Raw genomic sequence first — 18,350 nt, forward strand, 5'->3', positions numbered from 1 at the left:
AGGTGGATTGTATTTATCATCATTAGTCATTTAGGTCAACATTGGATAATTCAGAGATCCTCACTGAACTTCTGGAAAGAGTTTGCTGCACTGAAAGTAAAGGGGCTGAATAATTTTGCACGCCCAATTTTTCAGTTTTTGATTTGTTAAAAAAGTTTGAAATATCCAATAAATGTCGTTCCACTTCATGATTGTGTCCCACTTGTTGTTTATTCTTCACAAAAAAATACAGTTTTATATCTTTGTGTTTGAAGCCTGAACTGTGGCAAAAGGTCGCAAAGTTCAAGGGGGCCGAATACTTTCGCAAGGCACTGTATATCAGTGAAGACCACCTCTTCCAGGGCAATAGGAGACACCATATTACATAGTTTAAGAGATATATCAGTGAAGACCACCTCTTCCAGGGCAATAGGAGACACCATATTACATAGTCTAAGAGATATATCAGTGAAGACCACCTCTTCCAGGGCAATAGGAGACACCATATTACATAGTCTAAGAGATATATCAGTGAAGACCACCTCTTCCGGGGCAATAGGAGACACCATATTACATAGTTTAAGAGATATATCAGTGAAGACCACATCTTCCAGGGCAATAGGAGACACCATATTACATAGTCTAAGAGATATATCAGTGAAGACCACCTCTTCCAGGGCAATAGGAGACACCATATTACATAGTCTAAGAGATATATCAGTGAAGACCACCTCTTCCAGGGCAATAGGAGACACCATATTACATAGTTTAAGAGATATATCAGTGAAGACCACCTCTTCCAGGGCAATAGGAGACACCATATTACATAGTTTAAGAGATATATCAGTGAAGACCACCTCTTCCGGGGTAATAGGAGATGTAAACTGGGTTGGGAAACTGTGTGCTGCTGGGGGTACTGGGAGGACCAAGGTTGGGAAACTGTGTAGTGTTGGGGGTACTGGAGGACCAAGGTTGGGAAACTGTGTGCTGCTGGGGGTACTGGAGGACCAAGGTTGGGAAACTGTGTAGTGTTGGGGGTACTGGAGGACCAAGGTTGGGAAAAACTGTGTAGTGTTGGGGGTACTTGGAGGACCAAGGTTGGGAAACTGTGTAGTGTTGGGGGTACTGGAGGACCAAGGTTGTGAAACTGTGTAGTGTTGGGGTTACTGGAGGACCAAGGTTGGGAAACTGTGTAGTGTTGGGGGTACTGGAGGACCAAGGTTGGGAAACTGTGTAGTGTTGGGGGTACTGGAGGACCAAGGTTGGGAAACTGTGTAGTGTTGGGGGTACTGGAGGACCAAGGTTGGGAAACTGTGTAGTGTTGGGGGTACTTGGAGGACCAGGGTTGGCAAACGGTGTAGTGTTGGGGTTACTGGAGGACCAGGGTTGGGAAACTGTGTACTGTTGGGGGTACTGGAGGACCAGGGTTTGATATCTGGCAGTAATAAGTATGATGATCAGGGGCTCATATGAGGAGTAGATGGTACGAAAATGATTGGGGATATTGTTTGGTGCCTGTTTGAATAGAACGTGTCCCCTTTTGCTTTGGGGTTATGAGCTCGCCAGGCATCAATGAGGTTTTAATCAGAGAGTATAGTACTGTATATGTTGGAGAGCCTTAGATTGTATTTGGTCTTATTAGATCTGTCCCGCATGTCCAGAATGGCATTCATGTCTGTCCTATAACCAGTTGAAATTCAGTTAATTATAACAATATGTTGTCCACAGAATAAACATAGGATCAGATTCATTTGGAGTATACACATAAATAAAGGCCATTTTATTTCCATTATGGATACATTTAAAAAAAGGGATTCTGCCTTCTTGGTCTTCGTCTTTACCAAGGATGGTGATTTTGAGTTTCTTACGTATCGTTATACACTTTGTTTTTTTTAAAGGCTGATGAAAAAGCAGCCCGTTTGTACAACTTGTTCTCTATTCTATGTGTGTCTTTTTGGAACAGGAGTTTGTCCTTGGAGCATTTCTACATCCATATGGTTTCTTGCTAGAATATCAAGACGTCTGGAAAAGGCGTGATAGAAATATTAAGGCCTTTCCAATTCAATGAGAGAATAGCTAGTGTTGCCGTTGTTTTTCAAAAATGTAATTGTTATCTTTAGTGTTGATAAGCCTATGGATGTTAAATAAAAAGGACACACAGGGAAGACCACCCTTTTGTCACTCCCCACCCAGAAGACCCTCTCTATAAATTGTTTCCCCTTCCCTGTCCCCTTTAGCCCCCAGCCCTCTCTCCCCAGTTTCCCCTGCACTATAATTACATGGTTGTAGTACAACGGTGGCTGGCAGCCATACACATGAAAGCTGTTGAGCAGCATATTTTTGATCTTAAGGTATTACAAAATATATTTACAGTACCAGTCAAAAGTTTGGACACATCTACTCATTCCAGGGTTTTTCTTTATTTTTACTATTTTCTACAAATCTATGAAGTAGAAATATGGAATCATGTAGTAACCAAAAAAGTGTTAAACAAGTCAATATATTTTCAATTTAAGATTCTTCAAAGTAGCTACCCTTTGCCTTGATGACAGCTTTGCACTCTCTTAGCATTCTCCCAACCAGCTTCATGAGGTAGTCACCTGGAATGCATTCCAATTACCAGGTGTGCCTTGTTAAAAGTTAATTTGTGGAATTTCTTTCCTTCTTAATGCATTTGAGCCAATCAGTTGTGTTTTGACAAGGTAGGGGTGGTATACAGAAGATAGCTCTATTTGGTAAATGACCAAGTCCATATTATGGCAAGAACAGCTCAAATAAGCAGAGAAACGACAGTCGATCATTACTTTAAGACATGAAGGTCAGTCAATACGGAAGATGTCAAGAACTTTGAAAGTTTCTTCAAGTGCAGTTGCAAAAACCATCAAGCTCTATGATGAAACTGATTATTTTGAGGACCCCCACAGGAAAGGAAGTCCCAGAGTTACCTCAGCTGCAGGGGATAAGTTCATTAGAGTTACCAGCCTCAGAAATTGCAGCCCAAATAAATGCCTCACAGAGTTTAAGTAACAGACACATCTCAACATCAACTGTTCAGAGGAGACTGCATGAATCAGGCCTTCATGGTCGAATTGACCAGCAAGGGGACCCTCAGCATTACGCAGACATGCCCTCGCTGTGGGCATTCCTAGAAATGGAACAGGAATGACACTTGAATCAGGTTGGTGACATTTGACCTGGTCAAAGGTTGAAACAGTTTTCAGTTTGGTCCCAATTCACTTTCATGACCTAGCCTGGTGGACCCAGCTTGATCGCTGTGTTTAGCATTTCTATTTCACTAGAATGGTAAACGCAGCGATCAAGCTGGGTTCACCAGGGTAGGTGTGTGTGTGTGTGTGTGTGTGTGAGACCAGTATCTTTAATGAGGGGCCAGGAGCTGATGTATGCTGCTATGCCCATCAATGGGGTGCTGGCAAAGACCTTACCTCCAGTCTCACCTCTTTCCTGTTTACCAACGGTTGTCGATGGGGAGACCCAGAATTAGGTAGGTTTCGTCTGACCTGTTCAAACTTTAAACATGGTATATGTTTGTTTGTCAGATATCACCTACCCTCACTGCCATTGGTAATAGAACAGTGACTGTGTATGTGTCTACAGATGCTTCGATCGTGCCAGCACTTGCAAGACGATGTGATGAGGTCCAGACTGACAGACAAGCTTGATACTGATGTCTCTAACCTGGTACTCTGCATATCATTTTTAATAGACACAACTTTTACTTGTATTGTATTTTTTTCATGATTGAATTGAATGATATCAGTCAATATGGGGAGGCTGTGTATTTGTCATGAGAATTTAGTTCTAGTGTTCATTAACCAATTCAATTAACCTACTCAGTCTGCTAAATCAGGATTTGTAGGATACTGATAGAAATGAAGACAGACAGAGGCCCAGTCTACAATAGTACAATAGTTAAATGTTTGTTCACGGTAACGTTCTGGTCATAATACCATGTACATTGGTTTATATATCTCACATTTCGTCATAAATGCCCCTCCTCCTCTCAGATACAATGGCAATATAGTTCACAAGCCTTCTCACATTGTCTGCCACTTGTTAAACAAACTACTACAAGCCCAAGGTCTCTCCCCTCCCTGGATAGGGACAGAATGTCTTTTAAGGAACACAGTATTCCAGCCGGTCTGACGATACCTCCATTCGTTTCCAACAAGGAACAGAAAGTCCTTGTTCTAATTCTTGACTAAAACTACACACCTTATATTCAGTATTATGATTATAATAAGATTCATACATTCATACAGTAACAGAGTAGTATTCTGTTTAGTTATATTTCTAAGTTAAATGTATACATCATTTAGTCATTATTCATGAAAATCCCATAACAGTATTCTGCATCAGGATCAGGGAACTCCTGTTGTACATGGTACACCACACAGGAATATATGAACACTCTGACATATTACCATGGTTACCCCATAACCACCACACAGGAAGGTATGACCACTCTGACATGTTACCATGGTAACCCCATTACCACCACACAGGAAGGTATGACCACTCTGACATGTTTTCCAAAGTTACTCTATCGGCTACTAACCAATTCAAAGCTTCCTCCGGCATCTCGCGCTACATCTTCCTGTAGTTATTGAACTCAACCTGCAGGAGTTTTTGTTGTTGTTGTGATTGATTGTGGGAAAACAGCTGCAGGCAATGTTCTGACAGATGGAATACCCACAAGTCAACTCACCTTTGGCTTCTGTCATGGCTAACAGCATTTCTTGAGGAACAAGCCAAAAAACTAGGCTAAATCACTGGGTCCAGTTCCCCTTTATCCTCAATGTCAATTTTTTTTTACTTCACATTGTGGACTTAAGTTGTATTGATTATGTATTTTGGATGTTTTCAGTGTATTTCCAATGCATTCAGACAACACGATTAAAAAACAACTGCACTAAAATTACAAAAAGTGAATTTGATTCATTCTAAAAGCCCTAAAATGAATTTACAAAAATTATTCCCATTATTCCACCCGAGCAACAGAACTGTCAGTCCTGGACAACCGACTGAATGCTAATGAGAGCCAGGGGGATGAGCTGAAGAGTGTGAATGCAGGTAATATATACATGCACTCAACACAACACCATCCTTCACCGTATTGCTGTTTTCTCTCAGAATAGGCCTTGAGTCCTTCCTCATGTGCTTACTATGTAGATTGAACTATTTCCTTTAGTATATGGTGCAGGTTGTGTGCTTCATGCTAACATAGTTGCCAGTACAAATCAAAATAAGTTTACTATTTTGTGTTCACAGAGAGACCAAAGGTGGCATTCTATACTGATTTGACTGATATGGGCCCTTCGACACTGACACTACTCTGAAGTACAGTAACTTCTTCACCAACATCGGCAACATTACTACACTAAACTGGCCACATGCTGGCACGGGGAGAATATTTAGGGGTTCAAGCATCAACGCTGAGAGAAACCCAATTGTATTTGTTGCAGTTAGCTATTATTTTGCCTAGTTTTTTGGCTTGTCATTTAAGAATGATTTATTTTTTACTATTTTCTACAAAACTATGAAATAGAAATATGGAGTCATGTAATAACCAAAAAAGTGTTAAACAAATCAAAATATATTTTAGATTTGAGATTCTTTAATGTGTTCTTGGGAACTTGGACATTTTTTGGTACCCTTCCCCAGATCTGTGCCTCGACACAATCATGTCTCAGAGCTCTACAGACTATTCCTTCGAACTCATGGCTTGGTTTTTGCTCTGACATGCACTGTCAACTGTGGGACCTTAAACAGACAACTGTTTGCCTTTCCAAATCATGTCCAATCAATTGAATTTACCACAGGTGGACTCCAATCAAGTTGTAGACACATCTCAAAGATGATCAATGGAAACAGTTTCGAGTCTCATAGCAAAGGGTCTGAATACTTATGTAAATAAGGCATTTCTGTTTGTTTTGTCATCATGGTGTTTTGTGTGTAGATTGATGAAGGAAAAAACAACAATTTAATCAATTTTAGAATAAGGCTGTAATGTAACAAAATGTGGGAAAAGTCGAAGGGTCCGAATGCACTGTATAACATCTATGGACCAAGGTCTCTAAACGCAATATTTTCCAAGCTAGTACCTCAAATAACATAGCAGCTATGGACCAAAAAATATTAAAGTGGGTGTGACCTGGCACATAAATTAATATAAATCAGACATGATTATTCATATTAGAACAAAATTGATTCCAAACACTGTCAAGACTTAACATATTCAAGAACAATCAGGTCCACCACATATTTAGATATCTTAATCTGTTTGACTCAGTCATAGACTTTGGCACACGTGCTCCGGGATGTCTAGCGAACCTGTAGAGTATGATTGTGTTTGACCCCATGGTGGCGCTGTTGGACAGAAAAAAACATGCATGCAAGCTCAATGGCTTACAGCTGCCATGTTGTTTGAACAATAGTCTGGGAAAATAATGTGCTTTAAAGACGTGGGTCCATAGATGCTATAAACCGAATGTGGTGCCAATCGATCCAGTGGTTCTGGAGAAGATCCCGTTTAAAGTAGTCAACATAAGAAGAATATCCATCAAAAGTGTATTTCATGATCTGTTTTATTTTGAGTTGTGATATTTGGCAGGCATGTTTTTTAATAAAAACATTTTGTTTAAACTTCTACCCCTTTTTCTCTGTATCCAATTGTAACAGTTATAGTATAGTTATAGTCTCATCACTGCAACTCCCGTACGGAGAGGCATGCGTCCTCCAAAACACAACCCAACCAAGCCGCTGCTTCTTGACACAATGCCCGCTTAACCCGGAAGCCAGCCACACCAATGTGTCGGAGGAAACACCATACACCTGGAGACCGTGTCAAGGTGCATGCGCCCAGCCCACCACAGGAGTCGCTAGAACGCAATGGGACAAGGACATCCCTGCCAAACCCTCCCCTAACCCAGAGAGCTGTGCACCGCCCCATGGGTCTCCCGGTCGCGGCCGACTGCGACAGAGCCTGGACTCGAACCAGGATCTAGTGGCAGAGCTAGCAACTGTGATGCAGTGCCTTAGACCACTCGGGAGGCCCCTGTTTGGCAGGCATGTTAAGGAGTACAGAAGTAGCTCATCCAAGGGAAACAAGTCCATTTTGTCCAAACGGTGGTGCTGTGGTGCCATAGGGTTTGAACCCCGCCTATGGCTGGTTGTTGCTGCAGTATATTACTAGGTTACTTCAGTGTCTGTAAGAGACTGACGGTGGAGATTTCTTTACTTTTCTCTACGTTGCAGGTTTCTTGACAGCACCAGTGAGAGGAGACTACCACATCAGATTTACCTTGTGCAGTCTCCATGGTGATGCTAACATGTCCAAGAATAATGAGAAAATAATGTTTAATGTAGAACGGAAGGAAAACGCTGGTTTTGAGTATCCATCTAATGCAGTTGCTCTATACAGTGCCTTGCGAAAGTATTCGGCCCCCTTGAACTTTGCGACCTTTTGCCACATTTTAGGCTTCAAACATAAAGATATAAAACTGTATTTTTTTGTGGAGAATCAACAACAACTGGGACACAATCATGAAGTGGAACGACATTTATTGGATATTTCAAACTTTTTTAACAAAACAAAAACTGAAAAATTGGGCGTGCAAAATTATTCAGCCCTTTTACTTTCAGTGCAGCAAACTCTCTCCAGAAGTTCAGTGAGGATCTCTGAATGATCCAATGTTGACCTAAATGACTAATGATGATAAATACAATCCACCTGTGTGTAATCAAGTCTCCGTATAAATACACCTGCACTGTGATAGTCTCAGAGGTCCGTTAAAAGCGCAGAGAGCATCATGAAGAACAAGGAACACACCAGGCAGGTCCGAGATACTGTTGTGAAGAAGTTTAAAGCCGGATTTGGATACAAAAAGATTTCCCAAGCTTTAAACATCCCAAGGAGCACTGTGCAAGCAAATCTACCAAGACCTGGCCGTCCCTCTAAACTTTCAGCTCATACAAGGAGAAGACTGATCAGAGATGCAGCCAAGAGGCCCATGATCACTCTGGATGAACTGCAGAGATCTACAGCTGAGGTGGGAGACTCTGTCCATAGGACAACAATCAGTCGTATATTGCACAAATCTGGCCTTTATGGAAGAGTGGCAAGAAGAAAGCCATTTCTTAAAGATATCCATAAAAAGTGTTGTTTAAAGTTTGCCACAAGCCACCTGGGAGACACACCAAACATGTGGAAGAAGGTGCTCTGGTCAGATGAAACCAAAATTGAACTTTTTGGCAACAATGCAAAACGTTATGTTTGGCGTAAAAGCAACACAGCGCATCACCCTGAACACACCATCCCCACTGTCAAACATGGTGGTGGCAGCATCATGGTTTGGGCCTGCTTTTCTTTAGCAGGGACAGGGAAGATGGTTAAAATTGATGGGAAGATGGATGGAGCCAAATACAGGACCATTCTGGAAGAAAACCTGATGGAGTCTGCAAAAGACCTGAGACTGGGACGGAGATTTGTCTTCCAACAAGACAATGATCCAAAACATAAAGCAAAATCTACAATGGAATGGTTCAAAAATAAACATATCCAGGTGTTAGAATGGCCAAGTCAAAGTCCAGACCTGAATCCAATCGAGAATCTGTGGAAAGAACTGAAAACTGCTGTTCACAAATGCTCTCCATCCAACTTCACTGAGCTCGAGCTGTTTTGCAAGGAGGAATGGGAAAAAATTTCAGTCTCTCGATGTGCAAAACTGATAGACATACCCTAAGCGACTTACAGCTGTAATCGCAGCAAAAGGTGGCGCTACAAAGTATTAACTTAAGGGGGCTGAATCATTTTGCACGCCCAATTTGTCAGTTTTTGATTTGTTAAAAAAGTTTGAAATATCCAATAAATGTCGTTCCACTTCATGATTGTGTCCCAGTAGTTGTTGATTCTTCACAAAAAAATACAGTTTTATATCTTTGTGTTTGAAGCCTGAAATGTGGCAAAAGGTCGCAAAGTTCAAGGGGGCCGAATACTTTCGCAAGGCACTGTAGCTGGAGACAGGGGATCAGGTGCACGTGAGCCTTCCCTCATGCATGGCAATCTATGATAATGACTATAACTAAAGCACCTTTGGTGGATTCCTGCTCTTCTCTGTTTAGGGAGGAGAGAACTATGAATGATGTTCTAAACCAGGGGTGTCAAACGTACAACCAAAACAAAGGGGTCCAATCTGTTTGAGTAATAAAATAAAAAAATGCAGTATTTATATTTTTTTGTTTTGTTTAAATGTTGTTGTTTTTTGTGGGGGGGGGGGGGGGGGGACGACAAACTCCAGTTTCTTGATTGTCCAACTCGCGACTGTGCACAGTCAATGGACCTACACTATATACAAAAGTATGTGGACATCCCTTCAAATGAGTGGATTTGGCTATTTCAGCCACACCTGTTGCTGACGGGTGTTTAAAATCAAACACACAGCCATGCAATCTCCATAGACAAACCTTGGTAGTAGAATGGCCTTACTGAAGAGCTCAGTGACTTTCAACGTGGCACCGTCATAGGAGGCCACTTTTCCAACAAGTCAGTTGTCAAATTTCTGCCCTGCTAGAGTTGCCCCAGTCAACTGTAAGTGCTGTTAGTGTGAAGTAGAAATGTCTAGGAGCTACAACGGCTCAGCCGCAAAGTGGTAGGCCACACAAGCTCACAGAACGGGACCACCGAGTGCTGAAGTGTGTAGCCCAAAACAATCTTCTGTCCTTGGTTGTAACACTCACTACCGAGTTCCAAACTACCTCTGGAGGCAACGACAACACAAGAACAGTTTGTCAGGAGCTTCATGAAATCGGTTTCCATGGCTGAGCAGCCGCACACAAGCCTAAGATCAGCATGCTCAATGCCAAGCATCCGCTGGAGTGGTGTAAAGCTTGCTACCATTGGACTCTGGAGCAGTGGAAACTTGTTTTCTGGAGTGATGAATCACGCTTCACCATCTGGCAGTCCGTCAGACTAATCTGGGCTTGGCAGATGCCAAAAGAACGCTACCTGCCAACTGTAAAGTTTGGTGGAGTAGGAATAATGGTCTGGGGATGTTTTTCATGGTTCAGGCTAGGCCTCTTAGTTCCAGTTAATGTAAATCTTAACGCAACGGCATACAATGACGTTCTAGACGATTGTATGCTTCCAACTTTGTGGCAACAGTTTGGGGAAGGCTCTTTCCTGTTTCAGCATGACAATGTCCCTATGCACAAAGCGAGGTCCATACAGAAATAGTTTGTCGAGATCGGTGTGGAAGAACTTGACTTGTCTGCACAGAGCCCTGACCTCAACCCCATCACCTTCGGGAAGAATTGGAACGCTGACTGTGAGCCAGATCTGATCGCCCAACATCAGTGCCCAACCTCACTAATGCTCTTGTGGCTGAATGGAAGCAAGTCCCTAGAGCAATGTTCCAACATCTAGTGGAAAGCCTTCCTAGAAGAGTGGAGGCTGTTATAGCTTCAAAGGGGTGACCAACACCATATTAATGCCCATGATCTTGGAATGAGATGTTCGACGAGAAGGTGTACAGTTTCTTGACTGTCCATCTCGCTAATAATAGACAGTCAGGGTGCATTGAAAATTCCAAAAACAATGGATTGAGGACTATTTTTTGCAAATGGACTGCAATGAAATAGAACCAATTTCCTTTGCGGCCCTCCATACCTAGTTGAAGACGGAATGTGGCCCCCCTGGGCAAAATTATTTTAACACCCCGGTTCTAAACTGTAATGAGGAGTCTGGAGGTTATGGATGTTAGAAAACAACAACTAATAAATCACAACTAAGCTCAACTAATCCAACTGGCATTTGAGGGGGATCTTTGGGGCGAATGGAATGATCGATTTACTCAGGAAGTAAAAGGAAGCTTCAAGTCTTTTTAAAAGGCAAGATTAAAACAATTTAGCTGAATGTTGTTGTTGTTGTTTTTTCAAAACCTTGCTTTAGTGTGTAGGGTGCTGTTCATGGTGCTGATAGGCCTATTTGTTTGTCAAGACAGCTGTGCATGGCCGTATCTCACTGTAGTAGGCTGTAGGCTGTATCTCACTGTATTAGGCTGTAACTCACTGTAGTAGGCTGTAGGCTGTATCTCACTGTAGTAGACTGTATCTCACTGTATTAGGCTGTATCTCACTGTAGTAGGCTGTAACTCACTGTAGTAGGCTGTAGGCTGTATCTCACTGTAGTAGACTGTATCTCACTGTATTAGGCTGTATCTCACTGTTCTAGGCTGTATCTCACTGTAGTAGGCTGTATCTCACTGTAGTAGGCTTTATCTCACTATAGTAGGCTGTATCTCACTGTAGTAGGCTTTATCTCACTATAGTAGGCTGTATCTCACTGTAGTAGGCTTTATCTCACTGTAGTAGGCTTTATCTCACTGTAGTAGACTGTATCTCACTGTAGTAGACTGTATTTCACTGTAGTAGGCTTTATCTCACTATAGTAGGCTGTATCTCACTGTAGTAGGCTTTATCTCACTATAGTAGGCTGTATCTCACTGTAGTAGGCTTTATCTCACTGTAGTAGACTGTATCTCACTGTAGTAGGCTTTATCTCACTATAGTAGGCTGTATCTCACTGTAGTAGGCTTTATCTCACTGTAGTAGACTGTATCTCACTGTAGTAGGCTTTATCTCACTATAGTAGGCTGTATCTCACTGTAGTAGGCTTTATCTCACTATAGTAGGCTGTATCTCACTGTAGTAGGCTGTATCTCACTGTAGTAGGCTTTAGGCTGTATTTCACTGTAGTAGGCTGTATCTCACTGTAGTAGGCTTTAGGCTGTATTTCACTGTAGTAGGCTGTATTTCACTGTAGTAGGCTGTATCTCACTGTAGTAGGCTTTAGGCTGTATCTCACTGTAGTAGGCTGTATCTCACTGTAGTAGGCTTTAGGCTGTATTTCACTGTAGTAGGCTTTATCTCACTGTAGTAGGCTTTATCTCACTATAGTAGGCTGTATCTCACTGTAGTAGGCTTTATCTCACTATAGTAGGCTGTATCTCACTGTAGTAGGCTTTATCTGACTGTAGTAGACTGTATCTCACTGTAGTAGGCTTTATCTCACTGTAGTAGACTGTATCTCACTGTAGTAGGCTTTATCTCACTATAGTAGGCTGTATCTCACTGTAGTAGGCTTTAGGCTGTATTTCACTGTAGTAGGCTTTATCTCACTATAGTAGGCTGTATCTCACTGTAGTAGGCGTTATCTCACTGTAGTAGGCTTTATCTCACTATAGTAGGCTGTATCTCACTGTAGTAGGCTGTATCTCACTGTAGTAGGCTTTATCTCACTGTAGTAGGCTGTATCTCACTGTAGTAGGCTTTATCTCACTATAGTAGGCTGTATCTCACTGTAGTAGGCTGTATCTCACTGTAGTAGGCTTTATCTCACTATAGTAGGCTGTATCTCACTATAGTAGGCTTTATCTCACTATAGTAGGCTGTATCTCACTGTAGTAGGCTGCAGGCTGTATTAACAATCCTACATCACTCCAGTATTTCTTTACAACATCCAAGTGCTAATCTTCTTTATAGTGGGCTGTATCTCCCTGTAGTAGACTGTAGGCTGCATCTCACTGTAGTAGACTGTATCTCACTGTAGTAGGCTGTATCTCACTGTAGTATGCTTTATCTCACTATAGTAGGCTGTATCTCCCTGTAGTAGACTGTAGGCTGCATCTCACTGTAGTAGACTGTATCTCACTGTAGTAGGCTGTATCTCACTGTAGTAGGCCATATCTCACTGTAGTAGACAGTATCTCACTATAGTAGGCTTTATCTCACTGTAGTAGGCTTTATCTCACTATAGTAGGCTGTATCTCACTGTAGTAGGCTTTATCTCACTGTAGTAGACTGTATCTCACTGTAGTAGGCTTTATCTCACTGTAGTAGACTGTATCTCACTGTAGTAGGCTTTATCTCACTATAGTAGGCTGTATCTCACTGTAGTAGGCTTTATCTCACTGTAGTAGACTGTATCTCACTGTAGTAGGCTTTATCTCACTATATTAGGCTGTATCTCACTGTAGTAGGCTTTATCTCACTATAGTAGGCTGTATCTCACTGTAGTAGGCTGTATCTCACTGTAGTAGGCTTTAGGCTGTATTTCACTGTAGTAGGCTGTATCTCACTGTAGTAGGCTTTAGGCTGTATTTCACTGTAGTAGGCTGTATTTCACTGTAGTAGGCTGTATCTCACTGTAGTAGGCTTTAGGCTGTATCTCACTGTAGTAGGCTGTATCTCACTGTAGTAGGCTTTAGGCTGTATTTCACTGTAGTAGGCTTTATCTCACTGTAGTAGGCTTTATCTCACTATAGTAGGCTGTATCTCACTGTAGTAGGCTTTATCTCACTATAGTAGGCTGTATCTCACTGTAGTAGGCTTTATCTCACTGTAGTAGACTGTATCTCACTGTAGTAGGCTTTATCTCACTGTAGTAGACTGTATCTCACTGTAGTAGGCTTTATCTCACTATAGTAGGCTGTTTCTCACTGTAGTAGGCTTTAGGCTGTATTTCACTGTAGTAGGCTGTATTTCACTGTAGTAGGCTGTATCTCACTGTAGTAGGCTTTAGGCTGTATCTCACTGTAGTAGGCTGTATCTCACTGTAGTAGGCTTTAGGCTGTATTTCACTGTAGTAGGCTTTATCTCACTGTAGTAGGCTTTATCTCACTATAGTAGGCTGTATCTCACTGTAGTAGGCTTTATCTCACTATAGTAGGCTGTATCTCACTGTAGTAGGCTTTATCTGACTGTAGTAGACTGTATCTCACTGTAGTAGGCTGTATCTCACTGTAGTATGCTTTATCTCACTATAGTAGGCTGTATCTCCCTGTAGTAGACTGTAGGCTGCATCTCACTGTAGTAGACTGTATCTCACTGTAGTAGGCTGTATCTCACTGTAGTAGGCCATATCTCACTGTAGTAGACAGTATCTCACTATAGTAGGCTGTATCTCACTGTAGTAGGCTTTATCTCACTATAGTAGGCTGTATCTCACTGTAGTAGGCTTTATCTCACTGTAGTAGACTGTATCTCACTGTAGTAGGCTTTATCTCACTGTAGTAGACTGTATCTCACTGTAGTAGGCTTTATCTCACTATAGTAGGCTGTATCTCACTGTAGTAGGCTTTATCTCACTGTAGTAGACTGTATCTCACTGTAGTAGGCTTTATCTCACTATATTAGGCTGTATCTCACTGTAGTAGGCTTTATCTCACTATAGTAGGCTGTATCTCACTGTAGTAGGCTGTATCTCACTGTAGTAGGCTTTAGGCTGTATTTCACTGTAGTAGGCTGTATCTCACTGTAGTAGGCTTTAGGCTGTATTTCACTGTAGTAGGCTGTATTTCACTGTAGTAGGCTGTATCTCACTGTAGTAGGCTTTAGGCTGTATCTCACTGTAGTAGGCTGTATCTCACTGTAGTAGGCTTTAGGCTGTATTTCACTGTAGTAGGCTTTATCTCACTGTAGTAGGCTTTATCTCACTATAGTAGGCTGTATCTCACTGTAGTAGGCTTTATCTCACTATAGTAGGCTGTATCTCACTGTAGTAGGCTTTATCTCACTGTAGTAGACTGTATCTCACTGTAGTAGGCTTTATCTCACTGTAGTAGACTGTATCTCACTGTAGTAGGCTTTATCTCACTATAGTAGGCTGTTTCTCACTGTAGTAGGCTTTAGGCTGTATTTCACTGTAGTAGGCTGTATTTCACTGTAGTAGGCTGTATCTCACTGTAGTAGGCTTTAGGCTGTATCTCACTGTAGTAGGCTGTATCTCACTGTAGTAGGCTTTAGGCTGTATTTCACTGTAGTAGGCTTTATCTCACTGTAGTAGGCTTTATCTCACTATAGTAGGCTGTATCTCACTGTAGTAGGCTTTATCTCACTATAGTAGGCTGTATCTCACTGTAGTAGGCTTTATCTGACTGTAGTAGACTGTATCTCACTGTAGTAGGCTTTATCTCACTGTAGTAGACTGTATCTCACTGTAGTAGGCTTTATCTCACTATAGTAGGCTGTATCTCACTGTAGTAGGCTTTAGGCTGTATTTCACTGTAGTAGGCTTTATCTCACTATAGTAGGCTGTATCTCACTGTAGTAGGCGTTATCTCACTGTAGTAGGCTTTATCTCACTATAGTAGGCTGTATCTCACTGTAGTAGGCTGTATCTCACTGTAGTAGGCTTTATCTCACTGTAGTAGGCTGTATCTCACTGTAGTAGGCTGTATCTCACTATAGTAGGCTGTATCTCACTGTAGTAGGCTGTATCTCACTGTAGTAGGCTTTATCTCACTATAGTAGGCTGTATCTCACTATAGTAGGCTTTATCTCACTATAGTAGGCTGTATCTCACTCTAGTAGGCTGCAGGCTGTATTAACAATCCTACATCACTCCAGTATTTCTTTACAACATCCAAGTGCTAATCTTCTTTATAGTGGGCTGTATCTCCCTGTAGTAGACTGTAGGCTGCATCTCACTGTAGTAGACTGTATCTCACTGTAGTAGGCTGTATCTCACTGTAGTATGCTTTATCTCACTATAGTAGGCTGTATCTCCCTGTAGTAGACTGTAGGCTGCATCTCACTGTAGTAGACTGTATCTCACTGTAGTAGGCTGTATCTCACTGTAGTAGGCCATATCTCACTGTAGTAGACAGTATCTCACTATAGTAGGCTGTATCTCACTGTAGTAGGCTTTATCTCACTATAGTAGGCTGTATCTCACTGTAGTAGGCTTTATCTCACTGTAGTAGACTGTATCTCACTGTAGTAGGCTTTATCTCAGTGTAGTAGACTGTATCTCACTGTAGTAGGCTTTATCTCACTATAGTAGGCTGTATCTCACTGTAGTAGGCTTTATCTCACTGTAGTAGACTGTATCTCACTGTAGTAGGCTTTATCTCACTATATTAGGCTGTATCTCACTGTAGTAGGCTTTATCTCACTATAGTAGGCTGTATCTCACTGTAGTAGGCTGTATCTCACTGTAGTAGGCTTTAGGCTGTATTTCACTGTAGTAGGCTGTATCTCACTGTAGTAGGCTTTAGGCTGTATTTCACTGTAGTAGGCTTTATCTCACTGTAGTAGGCTTTATCTCACTATAGTAGGCTGTATCTCACTGTAGTAGGCTTTATCTCACTATAGTAGGCTGTATCTCACTGTAGTAGGCTTTATCTCACTGTAGTAGACTGTATCTCACTGTAGTAGGCTTTATCTCACTGTAGTAGACTGTATCTCACTGTAGTAGGCTTTATCTCACTATAGTAGGCTGTTTCTCACTGTAGTAGGCTTTAGGCTGTATTTCACTGTTGTAGGCTTTATCTCACTATAGTAGGCTGTATCTCACTGTAGTAGGCGTTATCTCACTGTAGTAGGCTTTATCTCACTATAGTAGGCTGTATCTCACTGTAGTAGGCTGTATCTCACTGTAGTAGGCTTTATCTCACTGTAGTAGGCTGTATCTCACTGTAGTAGGCTTTATCTCACTATAGTAGGCTGTATCTCACTGTAGTAGGCTGTATCTCACTGTAGTAGGCTTTATCTCACTATAGTAGGCTGTATCTCACTATAGTAGGCTTTATCTCACTATAGTAGGCTGTATCTCACTGTAGTAGGCTGCAGGCTGTATTAACAATCCTACATCACTCCAGTATTTCTTTACAACATCCAAGTGCTAATCTTCTTTATAGTGGGCTGTATCTCCCTGTAGTAGACTGTAGGCTGCATCTCACTGTAGTAGACTGTATCTCACTGTAGTAGGCTGTATCTCACTGTAGTATGCTTTATCTCACTGTAGTAGGCTGTATCTCCCTGTAGTAGACTGTAGGCTGCATCTCACTGTAGTAGACTGTATCTCACTGTAGTAGGCTGTATCTCACTGTAGTAGGCCATATCTCACTGTAGTAGACAGTATCTCACTGTCATAGGCAGTAACTCACTGTAGTAGGCTTTATCTCACTGTAGTAGGCTTTATCTCACTATAGTAGGCTGTATCTCACTGTAGTAGGCTTTATCTCACTATAGTAGGCTGTATCTCACTGTAGTAGGCTTTATCTCACTGTAGTAGACTGTATCTCACTGTAGTAGGCTTTATCTCACTGTAGTAGACTGTATCTCACTGTAGTAGGCTTTATCTCACTATAGTAGGCTGTTTCTCACTGTAGTAGGCTTTAGGCTGTATTTCACTGTAGTAGGCTTTATCTCACTATAGTAGGCTGTATCTCACTGTAGTAGGCTGTATCTCACTGTAGTAGGCTTTATCTCACTATAGTAGGCTGTATCTCACTATAGTAGGCTTTATCTCACTATAGTAGGCTGTATCTCACTGTAGTAGGCTGCAGGCTGTATTAACAATCCTACATCACTCCAGTATTTCTTTACAACATCCAAGTGCTAATCTTCTTTATAGTGGGCTGTATCTCCCTGTAGTAGACTGTAGGCTGCATCTCACTGTAGTAGACTGTATCTCACTGTAGTAGGCTGTATCTCACTGTAGTATGCTTTATCTCACTATAGTAGGCTGTATCTCCCTGTAGTAGACTGTAGGCTGCATCTCACTGTAGTAGACTGTATCTCACTGTAGTAGGCTGTATCTCACTGTAGTAGGCCATATCTCACTGTAGTAGACAGTATCTCACTGTCATAGGCAGTAACTCACTGTAGTAGGCTTTATCTCACTGTAGTAGGCTTTATCTCACTATAGTAGGCTGTATCTCACTGTAGTAGGCTTTATCTCACTATAGTAGGCTGTATCTCACTGTAGTAGGCTTTATCTCACTGTAGTAGACTGTATCTCACTGTAGTAGGCTTTATCTCACTGTAGTAGACTGTATCTCACTGTAGTAGGCTTTATCTCACTATAGTAGGCTGTTTCTCACTGTAGTAGGCTTTAGGCTGTATTTCACTGTAGTAGGCTGTATCTCACTGTAGTAGGCGTTATCTCACTGTAGTAGGCTTTATCTCACTATAGTAGGCTGTATCTCACTGTAGTAGGCTGTATCTCACTGTAGTAGGCTTTATCTCACTGTAGTAGGCTGTATCTCACTGTAGTAGGCTTTATCTCACTATAGTAGGCTGTATCTCACTGTAGTAGGCTGTATCTCACTGTAGTAGGCTTTATCTCACTATAGTAGGCTGTATCTCACTGTAGTAGGCTGCAGGCTGTATTAACAATCCTACATCACTCCAGTATTTCTTTACAACATCCAAGTGCTAATCTTCTTTATAGTGGGCTGTATCTCCCTGTAGTAGACTGTAGGCTGCATCTCACTGTAGTAGACTGTATCTCACTGTAGTAGGCTGTATCTCACTGTAGTATGCTTTATCTCACTATAGTAGGCTGTATC

The 18,350-nt window shown here is 41.7% G+C and overlaps 1 pseudogene; it reads left to right on the forward strand.

Annotated features, from left to right (window-relative positions):
- Positions 1-4,400: 4,400 nt before the first annotated feature.
- LOC149970350 (complement C1q-like protein 2) lies at positions 4,401-9,120 on the forward strand (annotated as a pseudogene).
- Positions 9,121-18,350: the final 9,230 nt, after the last annotated feature.

This window comes from Oncorhynchus mykiss, chromosome 29 (assembly GCF_057628025.1).
Source record: "Oncorhynchus mykiss isolate SJ-2025 chromosome 29, ASM5762802v1, whole genome shotgun sequence".
NCBI classification, from domain to species: Eukaryota; Metazoa; Chordata; class Actinopteri; order Salmoniformes; family Salmonidae; genus Oncorhynchus; species Oncorhynchus mykiss.